Here is a 19,406-nt window from a genome sequence, read left to right as displayed (position 1 = left end):
TTTTTCTGCCGAAGGTCCTGGACATCTTGTTCAGATAATGGATTTCAAGTACAAATGTTGGCCTATTAAATCTGCATCCTGAGCATGAATGACAAAAAGACATCCACCACCACAGAATACAGAATATTTATTAAAAGACTTAAAATGCTTACAATGCACGATAGAAAAAAAAGAGAAAGAAAGTAGAACGTTCAGAGTGAAACCCCCACTGCTATTTTTGTCACCGGTCCATAAAACATATAAAACACTTAAAAGATGTAAAAAAAAAAAAAATCATAATCATAATAATGACTGAACGGATATCTAACATAGGAGTATTTCGGTGGAAAACTGTTACTGTGAAGTGGTGGTGGGAACAACCATAGACATTATAATAAACATTTTTATATTATGTTTATTATAATGTCTCTGTGGGAACAACAACCAGCTCTTTACACTTCCGTTGTTTTGAGCTTGCAGGATACACGTGGAGTGACTCACAGTCTCGTGACTCTGCAGTTTTTGACCATAGAAATCGCCAGTCTACGCTTAGCCAATCAGCGACAGGGGTATACGGGGGTGGGGCTGACAGCGACCAATCAAAGACTTTAGAGTGAAGTTGTAGTACAGAAACAGCAAACAGCGCCGGTCAGAGTTGAAATGACAAGCGGTGAGGAAACAGCGTGTTCGTGAGAGCAGATATAGACGCTAGGACTGGGACTGGGAGGCTGGGAGCTGTTCTACTAGAAACGCAACGTAGGATGTTGTGTATTCAAGGTAAGACGTTATTACTTTTCAGAATTGAACGACAATTATTTGTGCATCCGCGTTTTTTTTCCTCGCATCTCAACTCCACTCCCAATAGGATGTATGTGAGGTGAGGATGCAAGGAAAGAAAAGAGGACGGAGGAATCGAAGTAACGTTAAATGTTATTTATATTGGAATGTTTCTTCATCCCTCGAGCGTCACTTCAAAGCGTCATCAGCTGCGCTCGAGGGACCGTGCGTCATGTTGTTTAAGTTTGGTTATTTAAAAAAAAAACATAAATATTAATAATGCAAGATACCCAGTTGAAATATGTGAGATGTAAAGTTTATTTAACCTGTTAACTGTCACTGGCCCACCGGTGGGCGCACAGCCATTACATATTTAAAACAGTAATATCCTATACTAAAACTAAACTAATCTTGACAAACTATATATCATTTGAAAGCTTAGAATCTGTAGTTTTCACAAAACATTACAGAGGAGCAGTAATTTATCAATTTGCAACAAGCATATTTTCATACTCATAAGGCATGTTCAGACCTTTATTTTGAAATAGCGATGAACATGAAAAATCATTAAAGATTGGTTGAAACATGTTTGTTTTCATGCCAATAGTTCAAAATATAACATCCATTCAATTTTTTGAGAAAAAAAAGTCTGAAAATGTTTTTAATAGAAAAAAAAAAAAATACATTTTTGATTGTGGCAGCAATCTATAGCCCACATACATGTTGTTTTTATGTTTATTAGAAGCTAAATTCATTTCAAATTCTGCCAAACTTCCCATACTACTTCTATATAGGATGTCTACTTCATAAATTGTATGAAAATAATTGAAATATATGGTTCAGATCACTCAAACCATATATGGAAATGGAGGCGCCCTTATATGGTCAGTAATGGAGCTTGGTTGTCATCTAGTGAAAAAGTGTGGTACTGCACCCAAACAAAATCTTACTGAAAGCTCATTTTTTAAGATATCAACCTGAAATTTGGAACACAACTTGTTCAGATTTTTGGCTTTGATTTCCTTGCAGTTTTAGAGTAAATCTTGTTTTGTAAAATATATATTTTATATAAAATATTATATTTTTACATTTTATATTTTCATAAACTTAAACTTCTATAACTTTTTTTCTGTTTCACTTACATACGTTTTTTCACTTCTACAATAATCTGCCAAATTTCATCTTTAAAACAAAACCAACCTTATGTCTATATTCCAAAGTATTCTTGAATTACAACCATTTAAGTTTGGATAGTGCATTTTCATGTCTATAAAAAAAAGTGGGGGCGACAGTTAACAGGTTAAACTGCAAAAGTAAAGCATACATTAAAATTATTGTGACAGATGTGAAGGGGGAAGAAAATTCATTCAATTCAAATTGTTCTAAACCTGTATGAGATTTTGTTCTGCTGAACACAAAGGAAGATATTTGGAAGATTGTCAGTAACTGAACAGATCTCACCCCCACTGACTACCATAGTATTTTTCCCCTACTATGGTAGTCAAAGGGGGATGAGATCTACTTGGTTACATTCTTCCAAATATATTCCATTGTGTTCAGCAGAACAAAGAATCTCATACAGGTTTAGAACAACTTAAAGAGTGAGTAAATGATGACAGAATTTCATTTTTGGGTGAACTATCCCTTTAAAGTGAATTAAATAAAATTGATAAAATAATAGAAAGGGTTAAGTATAAGGAAGCTCAAAAAGAACTCAAATGTTTGTTTAAAGTAATAAATGTTCTTTACCTTTTCAGTGATGCTGTTCCTTCTACTGGCCAGCTGTACAAGCTCCAATGTTCCCACCACAGAAAAGACTGTTCCGCAGGGAGCGACAGTGACTGAACCAGTTTTAAACGTTTCTTCGCTGGACAAGGATGATCAGCTGATGACATACCATCAAGATAAATTATGTGCTGAATATTTCTGTGATAATGGGACATGTAACAACCATCCAACATCGGAGAGCTATTTTCAAGTATACTCAGGAAATCTATGTCTCATCATCCCGAATGTCAACAGCAGTAACAATGGCCAGTACAGTGTCATCCTGAATGGAAATAAGGATGTCCTGAAACTGACTCTTCATGTTGAAGGTCAGTATGTTACAGTAATATGTATGACTGATTTGATTTCAGCCACTGATTTGAGTAATATCTGCACTTGTAGGATGTTGGTCTTAGTCAAGTCCTTCATTTTTACAATGGGTGATGACTAAACTAAAGTTTTCAGAGTCAAGAAGTAATATTACTGTCCTCACTGTAGCAAAAATGCTGCATGACTAAGACAATCAGAGCTCATGGTTCATTCTGAGCTGATTGAGGTATATCTGAAGTGTGAACTATTTTAAAGTGTTTTTTCCTGTTTTTGCCGGTCTTTACAGAGGTTCCACAACATTCCATCTTAAGTTGGTTAGACCCTGTCATGGCAGTAGCTGTATTTGCAGTTGTCCTCTTGGTCATTCTTGGTTTAATCTACAAGGTAAGTCTCAATATATTCATATTGGCACATGTACTTATGATTTTAAAAATATATATATTTTAACTATGTACAAAGGCCAGAAACAATGGCTTGATATAACTTTGTATGTAACCTTTTACATTTTGTTCTTTCATTATTTTTTTGTTAATGAATAAGGGAAAAATTTGCTGAAAAGCCTATAATAGGCTTTTAAATTACGGCGTTCGTTGTAACAACTTGCCCAGTATTGTGTGACAACATGTTCAGTGTGTGTGTGTTACATTGCTGTTCCTGGGCAATAAATGTTTAGTAAGGACTTTAAAATTTATCTAGATATAAATTGACATGAGCTGATATTAATTGACAAAAAGTATGACAGCCATAAATGTTTTAGACAAACTTTAATCATTTTTTTTTTAAAGAAACCAAATCAGTCATGTTCTTACCACAAGAATATCCTGTAGAAAATATTATCAGTAGTTGTGCTTATTGGTGCAGTACAATAATAATTTAATATATAAATTCAAAGACGGTACTACAAAACCATGCTTCCACTCATGGTCAAAATAATTGTTTATTATGTGTTGTTACATCCATCATCCAGATGATGACAGAATGTTTGTTTTGAGGTGAACTGCACGTAAATGTATTTTTAGCATCAACAAGATTACAATTCACTAGCTTTACATTCTTTACAACTGTGGTCTTGTTTTGTTTTACAGTTCCATCCACACTTTCAGAGAACATAAACAGCTGCGCTGAAAGAACTTTCTTACATTTAAGCATTAAGTGAAATGTTGCACGTCCTGACCATTCTCATTAAGGTGCACAATTTCAGGATGGACAGAAAATGAAGTAATAGGATATAAGGGATATAAGATGGACTATTCAAATGCTGTATTTAGTTTGTAGTCATAAAGCAAATAGACTTTTATAAATATACGCACAATCATACAGTTTAAGTGCAGCTGCACTTGAAATGGAACCATAGCGTATATGGGCCGTACGACCAAAATCTACAGGCGTGTAGTGTTTCTTTACAAAGTCACATCAGTTTTTATTTTAAAGTGACATCTGTATGAAAAAATGCAAAGGAAAAATGATTCAATTTTTAGTACATTGTTGTCAGGCCTTATAGTTTTATTTATTCATATATTTATTTTTGCTGGAAATTCAATTTCAGAGTTTTTACTGTTTCATAACCATGGGCTTTTTAGAACTTTACAAATTAAGGGTACTTCATCTCATTTGATTCTTTTTTTTAATTTTTTTATTTGGAACATAATGCAATTAGACCAAAGATAAGATTTGAGTCTTAAATGCACTCAATCAGCATTCCCATGTTATCATTTGAAGTACAAACAAAATAGTCCTAAAACATTTCTTCAGACTCTAAATTCTGGTTGGATGAACCACACTTGAAATTCTTGTAAAATAGTTGATATGTCACTTCCTGTTAGTTGATTTCATGTGCCAAGCTGAAATGCTGTAAGCAATCTACAGTCTACAACAACACTGCTATCAGTATTTACAACAAAGCTGCCTTAAAGTAGGCTGTGGCCTTTGCACAGGGGTTGGGGTTGTTTACTTATTTATTTTTTTAGAATTTTTTTTTTACACTGAAGCATTTAAATAAGGCTCTTACACCTTACAATTTCATGTCACGAGAGGCCTGTCTTGAATTTGGTGCTGCTTTGTAAAATCTGAGCCATTTGGGAAGCATTAAGTATTGAATGTATTTTAAAATATTGTATAGCTAGGTTTTTTAAGCTTATTTCAGAGATGTTTAATTTATTAATAATGAAATATGCCTGATAAAATTGCACAATTAGGATAAATGTGAAAATAACAGGATGTACATTTTTGAGTACATTTACCCAACAACTGTTGTAACTGCATTGAGTTTTAAACATTTGTATTTTTACAAAGAAAAGGCAAATAATGTTCCCTGTTTACCTTTACATTTATACTGAAAAAAAGATTTTTGCTGTTTGTTCAAATTGCTTAATTAAAATAAGCAAAATCAACACAATTCCTATACACTTAATTTCATTGTGTTCAATACACTTAAATATATCTAATATTGAAGTTTACTTAATCCGTTTGTGTTGGGATTACATGAATGAGTTTTGTTCCATTAACTGAAACTGGGGGGTGCTTGTTAGTTCCCAGCATGCATTGCATATGGCTGGATCAAGACAGAAAATGTTTAAAAATGATTTATTTTATTTCTTTTTCAGTAAGATGAAAACTGGGATCCTTGATAGTGTTCAATAGTATTCAGTGTTCACTTATATTGGAATTATTAGAATGTTCTAAATTTCACTGGGTTACTATTGTGGAGAAGAGTGGAGCATTTGCTTAGGCCGTGCTTCACATTCATAATGTTGAAGTTACACGAATAACATGAACAAATTCTATTTGTGTAACTTAACTGATTCATGTGGGACTGATGTACACCGTTAAATCATGTAAATTCAACAGACTTTTTTTCAGTGTACACTACATGTGCCAATGTGAAGTATTCATTTCAAAATTTCATGTTTATTTCAATGTTGCCTACTGTTTCTTTGTTAAAATTGTTTCTACATCAATTCTTTTCAGTGCAGTAACTATAATAAACTTTATTTATTCAACCTCTCTTTATTTGTACACTTAAAAATGATAAAATACACAGTTCAAGTTAATCATAATATTTCATATTTTACATACTTTACATTTCCACTTAACGAGGTCAGACTAGAAGAAACAAATATTATTATGATTAATATTATAATGATTTATTTTGTGCATAAAGAACTCTGAGAGAATGCATAGCTTAAATTAAGAATACACTGATCATGTGATGTCGTATAGATTTTTTTCGTCATCACACGGAAGATTGAGCTCCTCTTCGAGCTGTGCAGCATCTTATGTGCTCAACCAGAAAGACAACAGTGGCAGTCCCCACCAGACCAGACAGAACCAGTCGGATCAGAACCTCACCCTCACCACAACTCTCCAAGGAATCTGAAGATGAAGAGAAACAGATACAGCCAGGTGTTATTCATGAATCTAGTTCTACAAATAAGTAGCTTTGCCTTTGTGGAAACCCAAGCAAATGTCATTGTGACAGAAATGTACCTTGATTATTAGTGCAGAATGCTCGTGTTTGTGGATGGGTGGTGCTGTTACTCGTCTGTGATCGCTGTGATGTACCTGTGGACAGTTAAAGTTTGTAAGGTTAAGTTATTTGAGTGTTTTGAAAAAGTACTGGCAGTCTGTCACCTTGTCCTAACTAGTGACGGGCGCTTTCGAAACACTGCTTTATGAAGCTTCGAAACGGATCTGTTGTTTCAAATCGGTGTGCATACTATCCATCCTAAATACTAATATGTGAGATTACAATAAGTGTGTCCCAAAGCATAGTATGTTAAAAAGAGTTTGACAAAAGTCCCCGGATGGTGTACTAATTTCTGGCTAATAATTGCCCACAACCCATTGTGCTTTGGAGGAGGATTCAGTTCAGAACTACAAACATGGGTAAAAAGTGTAAAACAAACCAACAAACAAAAAAACCCAAACATGGCGGATGTGCGATACCGACCAAAATGAAATTTCTGTCATTAAATACTCAATAGCATAGGAGACTGACATGGAAGAAAAGAAACTGTTGAATAAAGTCGTTATTTTTGCGCACAAAAAGTATTCTCGTCGCTTCATAATATTAAGGTCCTTTCTGGGCCTTGAAAAGTGCAATGATGTTGCTGCCTATGTGTGGTTCAGAAACCTCTCGGATTTCATCAAAAATATCTTAATTTGTTTTCCGAAGACAAACGAAGGTCTTACGAAGGTCTGACAGAAATTTCATTTTTGGGTGAACTAACCCTTTATGTAGAAAGGTTTAGATAAAGGGGTTTGAGTGACTAATAATCAACATTTAACCTGATAAATAAAAATTTGTTTGATGTTATCCATGTTATATTTCATCTGCAACAATAATGTGGACTTTTATAAAGATCCGTTAAGCCATTAAGTCAGGGATTAGTTCACCCAAAAATGAAAATTCTGTCATTATTTACTCACCCTCATGTCGTTCCAAACCCGTAAGACCTTCGTTCATCTTCAGAACACAAATTAAGATATTTTTGATGAAATTTTATGAAGCAACGAGAATACTTTTTGTGCACAAAAACAATTAACGACTTTATTCAACAGTCTCTTCTCTTCTGTGTCATTCTCACACGTTGTTTACGTCCAGCGCTTCCAGGTTCTACGTCAGAATGCCGGCTCATTATTGGCCGGCTCCTGCGTCAGCATCACACGCATGTGTCGTGCTGCTCACATGATCAGCTTTGGCTAATACTGAGCTGGCATTCGGACATAAACACAAAAGCCTTCACTGTGATTACTGCGTCACCTGCGTAAGGATAATGACAGGGAAGAGATTTTTTTTTCTTTTATTAATTTGATGAATTTTAATACTTAAAAAAAAGGAACTGATATTTAATTGCTTCTAATTGACCCAAGCCCTGCCTATAATAGCACTACAAATGAATAAAACACAAATTTGTTAGAACCTTCAAATTTAATTATTTGTAGATTACATTTAATAAGAAAAACTTTCATAAAAACATTTGCAATTGGTTTTTAAAAAGTGTCTGTCTGTTCTGTTTTCGTTGCATTCACACCGTTGCATTATGACCAGCAGGTGCCGCCATTTTCGAGCGTTTCGAAACAGTGAATCATTTTCGAAGCAATTGGTTCAATTGATTCAGAGCATCGAAAATCCTCGTTTCCCCATCACTAGTCCTAACTAGGTGCAACCTGTCAGGTAAGTAATTTCTCTATTCCCATTGAAAGTCAGACAAATCACAACTAGATATTATATGTTTAATGTTGAAATAATCAGAAAATTACCTTGAAGTGTTTTTTACTTTGTATATTTACTCAATTATTTAGTCTTATTGTGATTCAATCCTTGAATATCAGGATTTTCAACAACAATTTCAGATGATATTTGTATATGTTGTTTGTTACAAAGAGTCACCTGTAGATTGGTGGACACTAACTGAGCTGATGGCAGGTACAGAGACAGGTGCTTCAGGAGGAGAGGAAACATGTAGGCCTACATCACATTATTATTATTATCCTGAATCTTATTGCTTTGATCCCATATTATTAGTTGCTTTTCCATATTGACTGCAGCTGTAACTTACCATAGACATCCACTTTGTATTTCTGCACTGTGATCTTTTTATTGACAATTGTTACTGCTTTATACAGTCCAGATTCATTAGTCCTGATGTCTGTGATGGTTAAAATGCCCGTTTCTCGGTCTAGCTGTACTCTGCCAGTGAGTCTCTTGTCATAATTAGTGTATATTTTCCCTTGATATATCTGTGCCACACGCGTGCTTTGACTGGGACTTTCAAACGTCCACAGTATCTGAACGTCTCCGTTTAGATCATGAAGTCCCGGATGCAGATTAAGGAAACCTCCCTCCTTCACTTTCACTGTTCCAACGTCATCAACCTCTCCACACACTGAAACGATATGAAAACAGGTTAAACATACAGGCAGGTGAATAACCTAGAGAATGAGACCTGTTACTTCCAACAAATGGTTGGGAACTTTATAAGAAAAGTCGTTTGAATGCCATATATAAGACAATCACCATTATGTTAATTTTAACTGTCATTTACATTTATGTGTTTAGCAGATGCTTTTAACTAAAGCGACTTAGAAGAGAAAAATTAAAGCAACCCATTTATAATATACAGTACAATGCCAGTTTTATTTGACAACTAGCAAGCGAGTCAGTGCATTGATTTCAGGGTGTAGCAAGTGATTGCCTAATTTATTACAATAAGATAGGCTATCTATCTATCATTGAGAGGCTCAATAAGATCTGATGCCTGTAATTTTGCATGCATATTATACAGTATACGTATCTCAAATAACCCTGAACAGCAAGTAGGTACAAAAAGACTGCCAATGATCACTTTACACATCTGATAGTGGGAAGTTGGCTAGAATAAACCAAATTATGGACAGGACTTTCTGCTGTCTATTTGTAGACTATAAGCTGATTTTCCCGGAAAAGTGTGGTCATTGACAATACATATAGGCTATTTCTAGCAATGCAGGCACAGTCATTTGAATGAAAGCGATCTGAAGAGTGAAAGAGGAAGTGGTCGTGTTGAGGGTTTAGACAATGATGGTCCTAACCAGAAAGTATTTCTGTGAAACTGAATTATGGCATGACGCATATTAAACATTTATATATATATATATATTTCTACCATTCTAAGCTTTCTGTTAATATCAGATAAGCTCAATGTCGTAGCAAGTCATGTCAGATGTTTGCTCGCTTGTACTCATGTGTCCATATGAGATGAACTGCAACTTAATTTTATTTGACATTTAATGTCAGAATTGTTTTCTTGGAAGAAAATTTCATTGAGAACTATTCACAACGTACACCATCAGCTATGTTCCGATAAGTTACTAGATGAGAGAATACTAAAACAAATTAGAACATTATTTTAAAATAAAATAGAAATACCTTACCTTGTTGCACACTGATGAAAACCAAGACGAGAGCCCGAATGCTGATGGACATTTTTAAGGAGCATCAAATATTCAGTGCTGCGACTGGAGTTCAACTGAGCAGCATGAACTTTTTGTAAAAATCAGTTTCTCTTTCATCATCAAGAGGAAGTGACACCTGTCCTGCTCTCATGAGATGGTATGAGTGTTCTTCTGAAACCTTACTCCCAACCCAGACAGCAACATAGTGTGGCCCAGATCCGGCCCACATGTGGTACATGTGGATTAAACATGGACCAGATGTGGGCCGACACTATGTTGCTGTCAGGGAAAAGCCTGTCCCAGTGTCATCAAATTTTGCAACAATGGCCATCAATGTTAATAGTCCAGATTCATTGGTCCTGATGTCTGTGATGGTTAAAATTTCTATTTCTTTGTCTTCCACTTTCAAAAGTCCACATTATCTGAACGTTTCAAGATCTTCGACTGCAGAATGCAGAATGCAGATTGAGGAAGCCTCCCTCCTTCACTTTAACTGTTTCAACATCATCAACCTCTCCACCACTGAAACAGGGTACATATACAGGTAAACAAACCCTGGTTACAGCCAGTTCATACAGTTAACAAATCATATGAGACAGAACCTAAAGTGTTAGAAATAGTCAAGTGATTTTCTAATGTCAACCAATGGCTCTCGATGTAATGTAGTCTGGGTTATATATATATATATTTTCATGCATACACTGTAAATAAAGCAATGACATTTAATCCATTATGAGACCATCACATTTAGGATGAGTAAATGAGCCACCACATTATCTGTGTCTGTATTGCAATGCTATAGCTCTGAGATTTGACATAGCATGATATAAAGAGGTGTAAAGGAAGTTGCTTTTGTGGTTTCAGACAGTGTTGTAAGGAAATGAATTGGCTTGACCAGAAGTTGCTTTTTACTTTAAAGAGTGATACCAATAAAATGTGGCACTTTTTAGAATGTATAAACCAGTGCTTTTTGCTGGAAATTAATGAAAATAAATAAAAGAATGTTTTTTTTCTTTTAGTTTCTAATATGAGCTGTGCGTGAACATAAAGAGACACCTTTAAACTCTACAGGCAGGAAATGATGTCACTCTTTCCACTCTTTTTTTTTTTAAAAATGTGACTTGTGCATGTTATATACATGCTTAATGTTAGTCTTTACTTTTAGCCATTTTCAACACATTCATCAACAAAATGCATTTTGATGTGAGTGAATCCTTGAGATGTGCTTTGAATGGATTGCTGTATTATCAGAAGGACATGTAAATGATGCGGAAATATAATGTGGCCAAACTCTAAAATGACAGTCTCTTATATGTTTAATTCACAGATGAGTGGAACATATGTGTTCAGAATACTTAAGTGTTCTAGTTTAAGAATAAAGTTAAAAACATTGTCTAGCCTATTTGGAACAACTGATTTGAATTTGACAGCTGAGCTGAAGCCATCTTGTGCCATTTTTTTTTTTACATTAACATTAACACACATCTAGATAAAATTCTGCAGTGCAGATATCCTGCCATGTACTTTATATTCTGAACCCAGATTTATTACAGGAGTAGTGTGCTGTTAATCACAACATGGATTACTATTCTTCATTTGCAGCTTAAAAATAAACTTATTCTGTTTATTCTGTGGTAACTGTAGTTTGTAAATTCTACTGAATCAGTCAATGGAACAGGAAGCCCATGAGACATGCACAATAAAATCATTCACAAAAAGGTAAGACGCCAAAACGACATAATGTGAAAGCATCATTAAAGTGGAAAATTGGTAATGAAATAGTTTGTCTTTCACTTTGTCTGAGTATTTCACAAAACTTTCTCACCCTCTATGCATGGACCAAACCACTGCGTGATGTATCCACAACATCCGCCTAGCCAAAGGTAGGCATCAGTGTAAAGCTTCATTTTCTTTTCACCCAATCAGATTGCAGAATACCACTTGTAAAGTACCTCCTTAATTGGTAGCGTGGCGCCATTTGACGTTTAAAGGGTTAGTTCACCCAAAAATGAAATTTCTGTCATTAATTACTCACCCTCATGATGTTCCAAACCCGTAAGACTTTAATTCATCTTCAGAACACAAATTAAGATATTTTTAATAAAATCTGAGCAATTTCTGTCCCTCCATTGACAGCTACGCAACTACCACTTTGGCACTTCGACAAGTTCATAAAGAGATCGTAAAACTAATCCATATGAATTGAGTGGTTTAGTGTGATACTCATTAAGTTATTAAATGATATTCGGCTAAATACTGACACTGGCAAAACTTCAGTAATGCTATTACTGATATAACAATATACTCCTCAACAGACTGGGAAAATGGGTAGGATTGTCTGAGATGGTGCGAGGCTACTTTGTGAGCATAGATTATGAATCTGTCTGGGCTGCTTTGACACATGGAGTTCCACAAGGTTCGATCCTTGTGCCTCTACTGTTCAGTTTGTATATGCTCCCACTAGGCCATATAATTCAAAACAACAATACTGCTTATCACAGCTATGCTGATGACACCTAGATCTGTCTAGCTTTATGGTGAACGTGATTTCACCAAGCTAGAAAACAAGATTTACATCATTACAGTGCATCGTAAGTATTATACGAGCATGCCATATTGTCTTTGATAGAAGAATCACGCAGTTTCATGATGTTATAGTAGTTGCATCATCATAATGTCATAGGACAACAAGAGAACAGCAGCATAGATTTATTTAATTATGAGAAATAATTGTTTATTTTGAGGCATTTTGACATCTAAAAACTGAACCGAAGAAAACAAATCCATCATTAAAGCATTTTAACTTTAAACTGTCGCTTCTGGCCAAAAGACCAGTCCATGATCAAAATCCCCTGTTGTATTTGTTTAGATCTTGGCTTGTAATGGTGTTTGATCAGTGCAGACAAGCTGAATATTATAGCTAGAGGACTTGTATTTTAGCAAATGATGGATTTGTTTCTTACAAACATTCAGCTTTTCACAAGATGTTAACTGATGGACTGGAGTCATGTGGATTATTGTGATGTTTTTATCAGCTGTTTGGACTCATTCTGACGCACTCGTTCACTGCAGAGGATTCACTGGTGAGAAAGTGAAGTAATGTTAAAGGGGTGTTTGATTATGATTCACTCTTTTAACTTTAGTTAGTGTGTAATGATGCTGTTTGAGCATAAACAACATCTGCAAAGTTACAGCGCTCAAAGTTCAGTGCAAAGGGAGATATTTTGATGAGTTGAATCAACTCCACAGCAGCTACATAAATTTATCCACTATCCATTCAGAAACGTCCAGTTTCATTCTAAAAGTTGTAACTTCTTCCTGAGTCTCTCCATCAGTGTCGACTCCGGTTTGAACAATGTAAGGCTGAACACCGTTACTGACAATCCTCATTTTGGCTGCGTGAGATTCTCCAGCTTTGTTGTTGTTGAGCAACCGAAGCATGAGCTGTTAAAGCTCCGCCCTCTTCTGGAAAGGGGGCCGGGAGCAGCAGCTCATTTGCATTTAAAGGGACACACACAAAAACTGTGTGTGTTTTTTGCAAATTTGACAAACTATAATAAATGATCTGTGGGGTATTTTGAGCTTAAACCTTCACAGACACATTCTGGGGACACCAGAGACTTATATTACATCTTGTGAAAAGAGCCATAATAGGTCCTCTTTAATTTCTCCAAAACTGTTCCCATGAAGAAACACTCATCTGCATCTCAGATGGCCTGAGGGTGGATAAGTACATTTTCATCAAATTTTTATTTTGGGGTGAACTATTCCTTCAAAAATTGTATTGTGCAAGGGCATGGTTTGGATATTATAAACCTAAAATAGTTCTTGATTATGACTTGGTTTGCATCATGTAATTGTGTTTTTGTGTTGACTTACAGGCAACTTCTTACAAAGTGTCACAAGATGACAACAGCGCAGCCAGCAGTCTTTGTGGATCCCGGAGTGTTATTGATATTTAATGAATGTGGGGGAATTATTCACACTTAGAAACCTCATCTGGCTCAGGACTAAGCTGGAAAAACAGGGCATGTTGTTTTTTCCATGTTAAATTAGAAGCCAGCAATAAGGATTCAAATGATGTTTGACTGCCTGAAGAGTGTAACCACTGGGACACTGGTGCTGTGTTTTGAGTGAGATCCATTTGAGTGTGGATCAACCAGTGGGATGTGTGGAAAATCCCAACTTTCAAGTGATTCTGCATCCTTTGAGCAGCTCGTACTGGAACAACAGCTGTTAGTTATAATGATGTTTATGTGTCCTTGAACTGCACAAGACCACAGAATGTCCCATTTGTACATTTTATAATTCTTTTAGCATTATTATTAAGGGTTTGAACACTTAAGATTGTCCACTAGAGGATGCCAAAGGGATTAAAAAAATCCTGTTAAGTCTAATTAATAATTAATATAGCATTAATGTGAATGCCAAATAACTACTGATTTTATTTGTACAGTAGGACCATTGTGCACTGACAATATCTCCTTTGTTTGTTATTTCCAAAATTATTTAGTATAATATATAGAATATTTTTATAAAAGCACAATTTTGTAATTGAAATTACGTTATGCATTTATAAGTATCTATACAGATACTGTAGCACATTTTCTACTCAACAGCTCATAAGCAACGACTGCGAGTCAGTCACTTTATCAGAGCTGTTGTGATCTCATAAGCTGTCAGTTTTTTTTCTGTGTTTTTTAATTTTTTAAATTTTTATTATATTTAAACATTTATTTAGGATGTTTTTTAGGACCAACATGTATTTTCTTAAGCTGTTTCATCAAACCCTGACTTATCAGTGGAGATTCAAGATTGTTGTATTTGAAAAGATATACAGCATTTGTATCACTGAATCATTTACACGAGCTGTTGGTTTTGGATTGGACCACAATAACTGATAACTATAGGGTGAATTCAGGATTTATTGTTATATAAATTGTGAGCAGTGCTATTTTTTGTATTTTTAATGCCTTTTATTAATTAGATGTATTGTTTTTATTTTATTGTATAAAACTGCAGTTATTTAAAAAAATATTTATACTGAAGGATGTAAGGATTCTCAATAGTTTGTATTACTTTGAGAGAGCAACCATACATCTGTGTTGTGTTTGTATGGTTTAATTATACCATTTATCATTTAATCATTTTACTATTACTATCGTCATTTTATGTATTTTATATTTCTAATTATTTCTTTTTTATTGTTGTTTAATCTTATTGTTGTTTAATTATTATTGTGTGGCTTTAAGGGATGTTTGTCTTCATGACTATAAGAGAATGTCTCCATTTCAAGGTTTTTAACGTCACAGGATGATGTTGTGAAGTATTAATTTTCCATGGTTTTTCTCTTGGTATAACAACACTTGTTGGATTTGTACTGGTCAGATGAAATCTAGCATTGAAACACACAACTAAGATTATTCAATAAACTCAGCTGTTGTTATTATCATCACTTTATCTTCTGCTTCTGCTCTTCTCTGGCTTTCTCAGTCAAACTCTGAGGCTGATAGACGACTGTTAATAAAGTTTTGGGGTATCTGACAAGACTTTCTGCATGTTGACATGTTTTACTGGATTTGGACACCAAACAAAACAAATCTTTTGACAAGATCCAGCGTCCGCTTTGACATTTCTGAAGTGGGGATTCCATCCGATTTAACACTGCTCTGAATAAAGACATTCACAGTGAATTTCTTAAAATCTTGATTGTCTACACACACACACACACACACACACACACACACACACACACACACACACACACACACACACACACACAGGTTTGTTTTGGTCATATATTCGATGCAGAGAACAACATGCGAATGGCTTCAAAAGTTTGGGATGGGTAAGGTTTTCAATGTTTTTAAAAGAAGTTTCATCTGCTCACCAAGGCTGCATTTATTTAATTGAAATTACAGTAAAAACAGTAATATTGTGAAATATTATTACAATTTAAAATAATTGTTTTCTATTTGAATATATTTTACAAAGTAATTTATTTCTGTGATCAAATCTGAATTTTCAGCATCATTACTCCAGTCTTCATAGAAAGCTTTTGTAACATCAAACACTACCGTTTAAAAGTTTGGGGTCAGCAAGAATTTTTATTTTTATTTTTTTGAAAAGAAATGAAAGAAATTAATACTTTTATTCAGCAAGGATGCATTAAATCTATCAAAAGTGACAGTAAAGACATTTATAATGTTACAAAAGATTATATTTCAAATAAATGCTGTTCATTTGAACTTTCTATTCATCAAAGACTCCTGAAAGAAATATTGTACACAAATATTTTGTACAATTGTACACAATAAATGTTTCTTGAGCAGCAAATCAGCATATTAGAATGATTTCTGAAGGATCATGTGACACTGAAGACTGGAGTAATGATGCTGAACATTCAGCTTTGATCACAGGAATAAATTACATTTTAAATCATATTCAAATAGAAAACAGCTGTTTTAAATTGTAATAATATTCACAATATTCCTGTTTTTACTGTATTTCTAATTAAATAAATGCAGCCTTGGTGAGCAGACGAAACTTCTTTTAAAAACATTAAAAATCTTACCGATCCCAAACTTTTGAACGGTAGTGTTGTACATTAAATAGCAAAAACCATCCACTCCGCAGCTTAACCATTTCTGTAGCATTTTTCAAAACTGTGATGAGAACTGACTGCTGCTGAAACGGGGTTTCATGACGTGATTTTCGAGATCACACAACATAACTGTGTCTGTCTGCCGAACACACTTTCTCTTTTGATTTTGTTGTGCACATGTAACGACGTCCAGTTCAGGTAGGAATAAAATCAGACCAAATTAATGTTTAACAAGCTAAAATAACCACTTTACTGAAATCCTAACGGATTTATTCATTTATTTATTTATTAACACAGTGAATATCTAATAAATGCTGGAAAATATGACGGTATAAGACAAATAGGATAATTGTAGCCTACTATTAAATTCTAATGGAGCAGGTGGAATATGTTTTCTTTGAAAGTCGCGTTATTCGTAAGGCAGAGAGGCATGTGGTAAATATGATAAAGGCCTAATGAGTAATATAGGGCAAATAGACGTGGTGCCCTGTTTTTCTCCGGTAAGCGATGCATTCACAAACATCTTTCTAGCCACGGTCTGTATATAGGCTGCCCTTTCATTAGGACATTATAAATTCCCTGAATGTTTTTGCAAGTATGTGATTTCAGTGCTTATCGATCTATCGCCGGATTCATACATACAGCATGCGCAGGATGTGTTCATTCAAATTATACTGAGCATCCCCACGAGCCTTCAACCAAGATGAAAATGCCTAGTTCACGAATCAGTCTTACGATTCTTTTTATTCTTTTTTTTTTCATTAATATATAAATCAGAAAAAGAGAAAATTGTGCCTTTTTCGTTTTTTAATTTTTTTTTAAATAATAAAAAATAAAAAATAAATAAATAAATAAATAAAAGAATTTGGCTTGATTTATCGTTTTTATGTTCAGGGGTAGAAATAGAATAAACAGCCTGACCAACCATCAGAATGTGTGTGGCAAATGTGCACGACACACTGGAAAGCGTGGAACGGTCCGTGTAACGCTTTGCAGTTCTTTGTTCAATTCGCACCATCAAAATGAACCAAAAGTAAAAGTTGAAAAGTTGGCTTCAGACTTTCATTTTCAGAATAATTCACAAACCACAAACGGATAATTGTCTCTCTTTAGTTTTTGATTCTACAAGTTTGGCTTGTTGCATCCGAGTCTGACAAAAAAAAAAAAAAAAGACTCAGTTTCTATGATTTGTGTTCGCGGTTGGGAGATGGAGCGGGGTCAGGTGTGTGGGGTAAGGGCGCTGTAGCGTTATGTATATGCCTATGGCACGTCTGATCATGCAATAATTTATCGCATGCACTAGCGGCGTAGCGAGCCAATGGATATCACACAAGCAACGGGTTGAGCAAAGGTTCAGTTGGCTATTCTACGGAACCCCGCACATGACATGCAAGAAAAAAAAAAAGTAAATCGTGCGTAGTCTACTATTTTTTCCTGCACGTCATGTGCGGGGCTCCGTAGTATTCACTACAGAAAGTGAAAGTAAAAGTGATGGAGCTGTCGGCATCTGATGCTGCATTAACGGAGCATATTCACTCTGAGGCGAATTTCAACATATTTTTCGGTTATCGCTTTTCTATCGCGTTATTTTAATAACAATTGTCAAGGGCGTATTGTAGAACGAAGCCCTAAAGGGACATATGGAGGAAAAAAATATGGAATGGGAAGAAAAAATATTTTTCAAAGCATATCTTTCAGATAGCTCCGCACGTTAACACTGGAGCGGTTCATAGAGTTTTATTTTGAACTTGGACTTAAGAATAAAGAAATAGGGGGAGAGCGGGGCACAACCCAACGCTTTTTGACTTTCAGTTTGGGTTCACAGAATTTTTTTTGTTCCACATTGATTTCACACATGTCTGGTACAAATATGTGACTTTGTTTCATTTATACAGTGTATACTTTTTTCTTTATTTACCCTAAAAGAATGGAAGTGAAATGTGACAACATGCCCCATAGGTGGGGCACATTGTAACATGAACATATGACACATTAAAATGTTATCTGATTTAATGAAATACAATATACATGACAAACTAAAGTATTTTGTCAATAAAAGAAAGTTATTTTTTCATATAAAATAACAAAATAATAATATATAAAATAATATAATAATAATAATAATAATAATAATAATATTATATATATATATATATTTTTTTTTTAGAAATTCAAATTTAAATAATTTTGGTAGTTTGACAATGAACACTCTGTAAAACACAGCTATACAGCACTGGTCAAAACAATACACCCAAACTGATGAAGAAACATATTCAGACATTCAGAAAAACACAGAGCTGAACAAAACACTCTCCCTCCACTCACAGCTCTCACAGAACACGAGATAAATAGATGAGACAGTACAAATGCTGAACATTTCTTGAAATATTGTTTTCTGGATGTTCAGGTTCTTCCTCTCAGTCTTTATTCACATTTTTCCCCATGGTTTCTCAACAGAAATTCATAAAAGTTAATTATATTGGTAACTGTATAGCATAGTTTTAATAGCGGGGCACATTGTAACGCAGTGAATGAACCCTATCTGTGCAACTACTTTAAACCTGGTTAGTGTCTTCTGCTAGTTAGTGAAGCATTAAACAACTATCTAAACTAATAAATAACAGATTCAAATAATATCAGATTTGTCTAATTTTTAAATAAACAAAAAACATAGATGAAAAATTAAGATAATAAGTAAGAAATGTACTTTTGCTATTGTTAAATAAATGTTCAGTGATATCTTTCAAAGATTCCTGAATTTTTGCGCATTTTCTTTCTCTCTCTCTCTCTCTCTCTATCTATCTATCTATATATATAGTCAATATGGCAACTATAAATACACAAAGATTCATCATGCTAGCATATGTGGAAGTATTTATCATATTATAGCTGTTACAGTTAGATTCACTAGCTCTAAAATGTTTTATTTTCCTGCATACTTGTTCAGATTTCTATCTTAGAACGGTTATATCTATAACAGTCGGGTTCTCAAGTTAAAAATAACTGAGTACAG

The 19,406-nt window shown here is 34.5% G+C and overlaps 1 long non-coding RNA gene across 14 annotated transcripts; it reads left to right on the top strand.

Moving 5' to 3' along the window:
* The first annotated feature begins 594 nt into the window (after positions 1 to 594).
* LOC127504486 (uncharacterized) lies at positions 595 to 15,244 on the top strand. 14 transcript variants are annotated; one of them, XR_007927392.1, is made up of 8 exons: positions 595 to 756; positions 2,514 to 2,852; positions 3,140 to 3,237; positions 6,073 to 6,255; positions 7,907 to 8,029; positions 10,202 to 10,333; positions 11,434 to 11,672; positions 13,671 to 15,244. It is a non-coding gene; the product is annotated as an uncharacterized LOC127504486 (long non-coding RNA). The 14 variants fall into 14 exon arrangements; XR_007927391.1 differs by having other exon boundaries at positions 10,809 to 11,672; XR_007927388.1 differs by adding an exon at positions 8,240 to 8,317 and having other exon boundaries at positions 10,202 to 11,672.
* The last annotated feature ends 4,162 nt before the right edge of the window (positions 15,245 to 19,406 follow it).

The sequence above is a fragment of the Ctenopharyngodon idella genome, chromosome 22, assembly GCF_019924925.1.
Source record: "Ctenopharyngodon idella isolate HZGC_01 chromosome 22, HZGC01, whole genome shotgun sequence".
Taxonomy (NCBI): Eukaryota; Metazoa; Chordata; class Actinopteri; order Cypriniformes; family Xenocyprididae; genus Ctenopharyngodon; species Ctenopharyngodon idella.
Note: the sequence above shows the minus strand (reverse complement) of the source record. Positions and strands in the feature narration are given on the sequence as shown.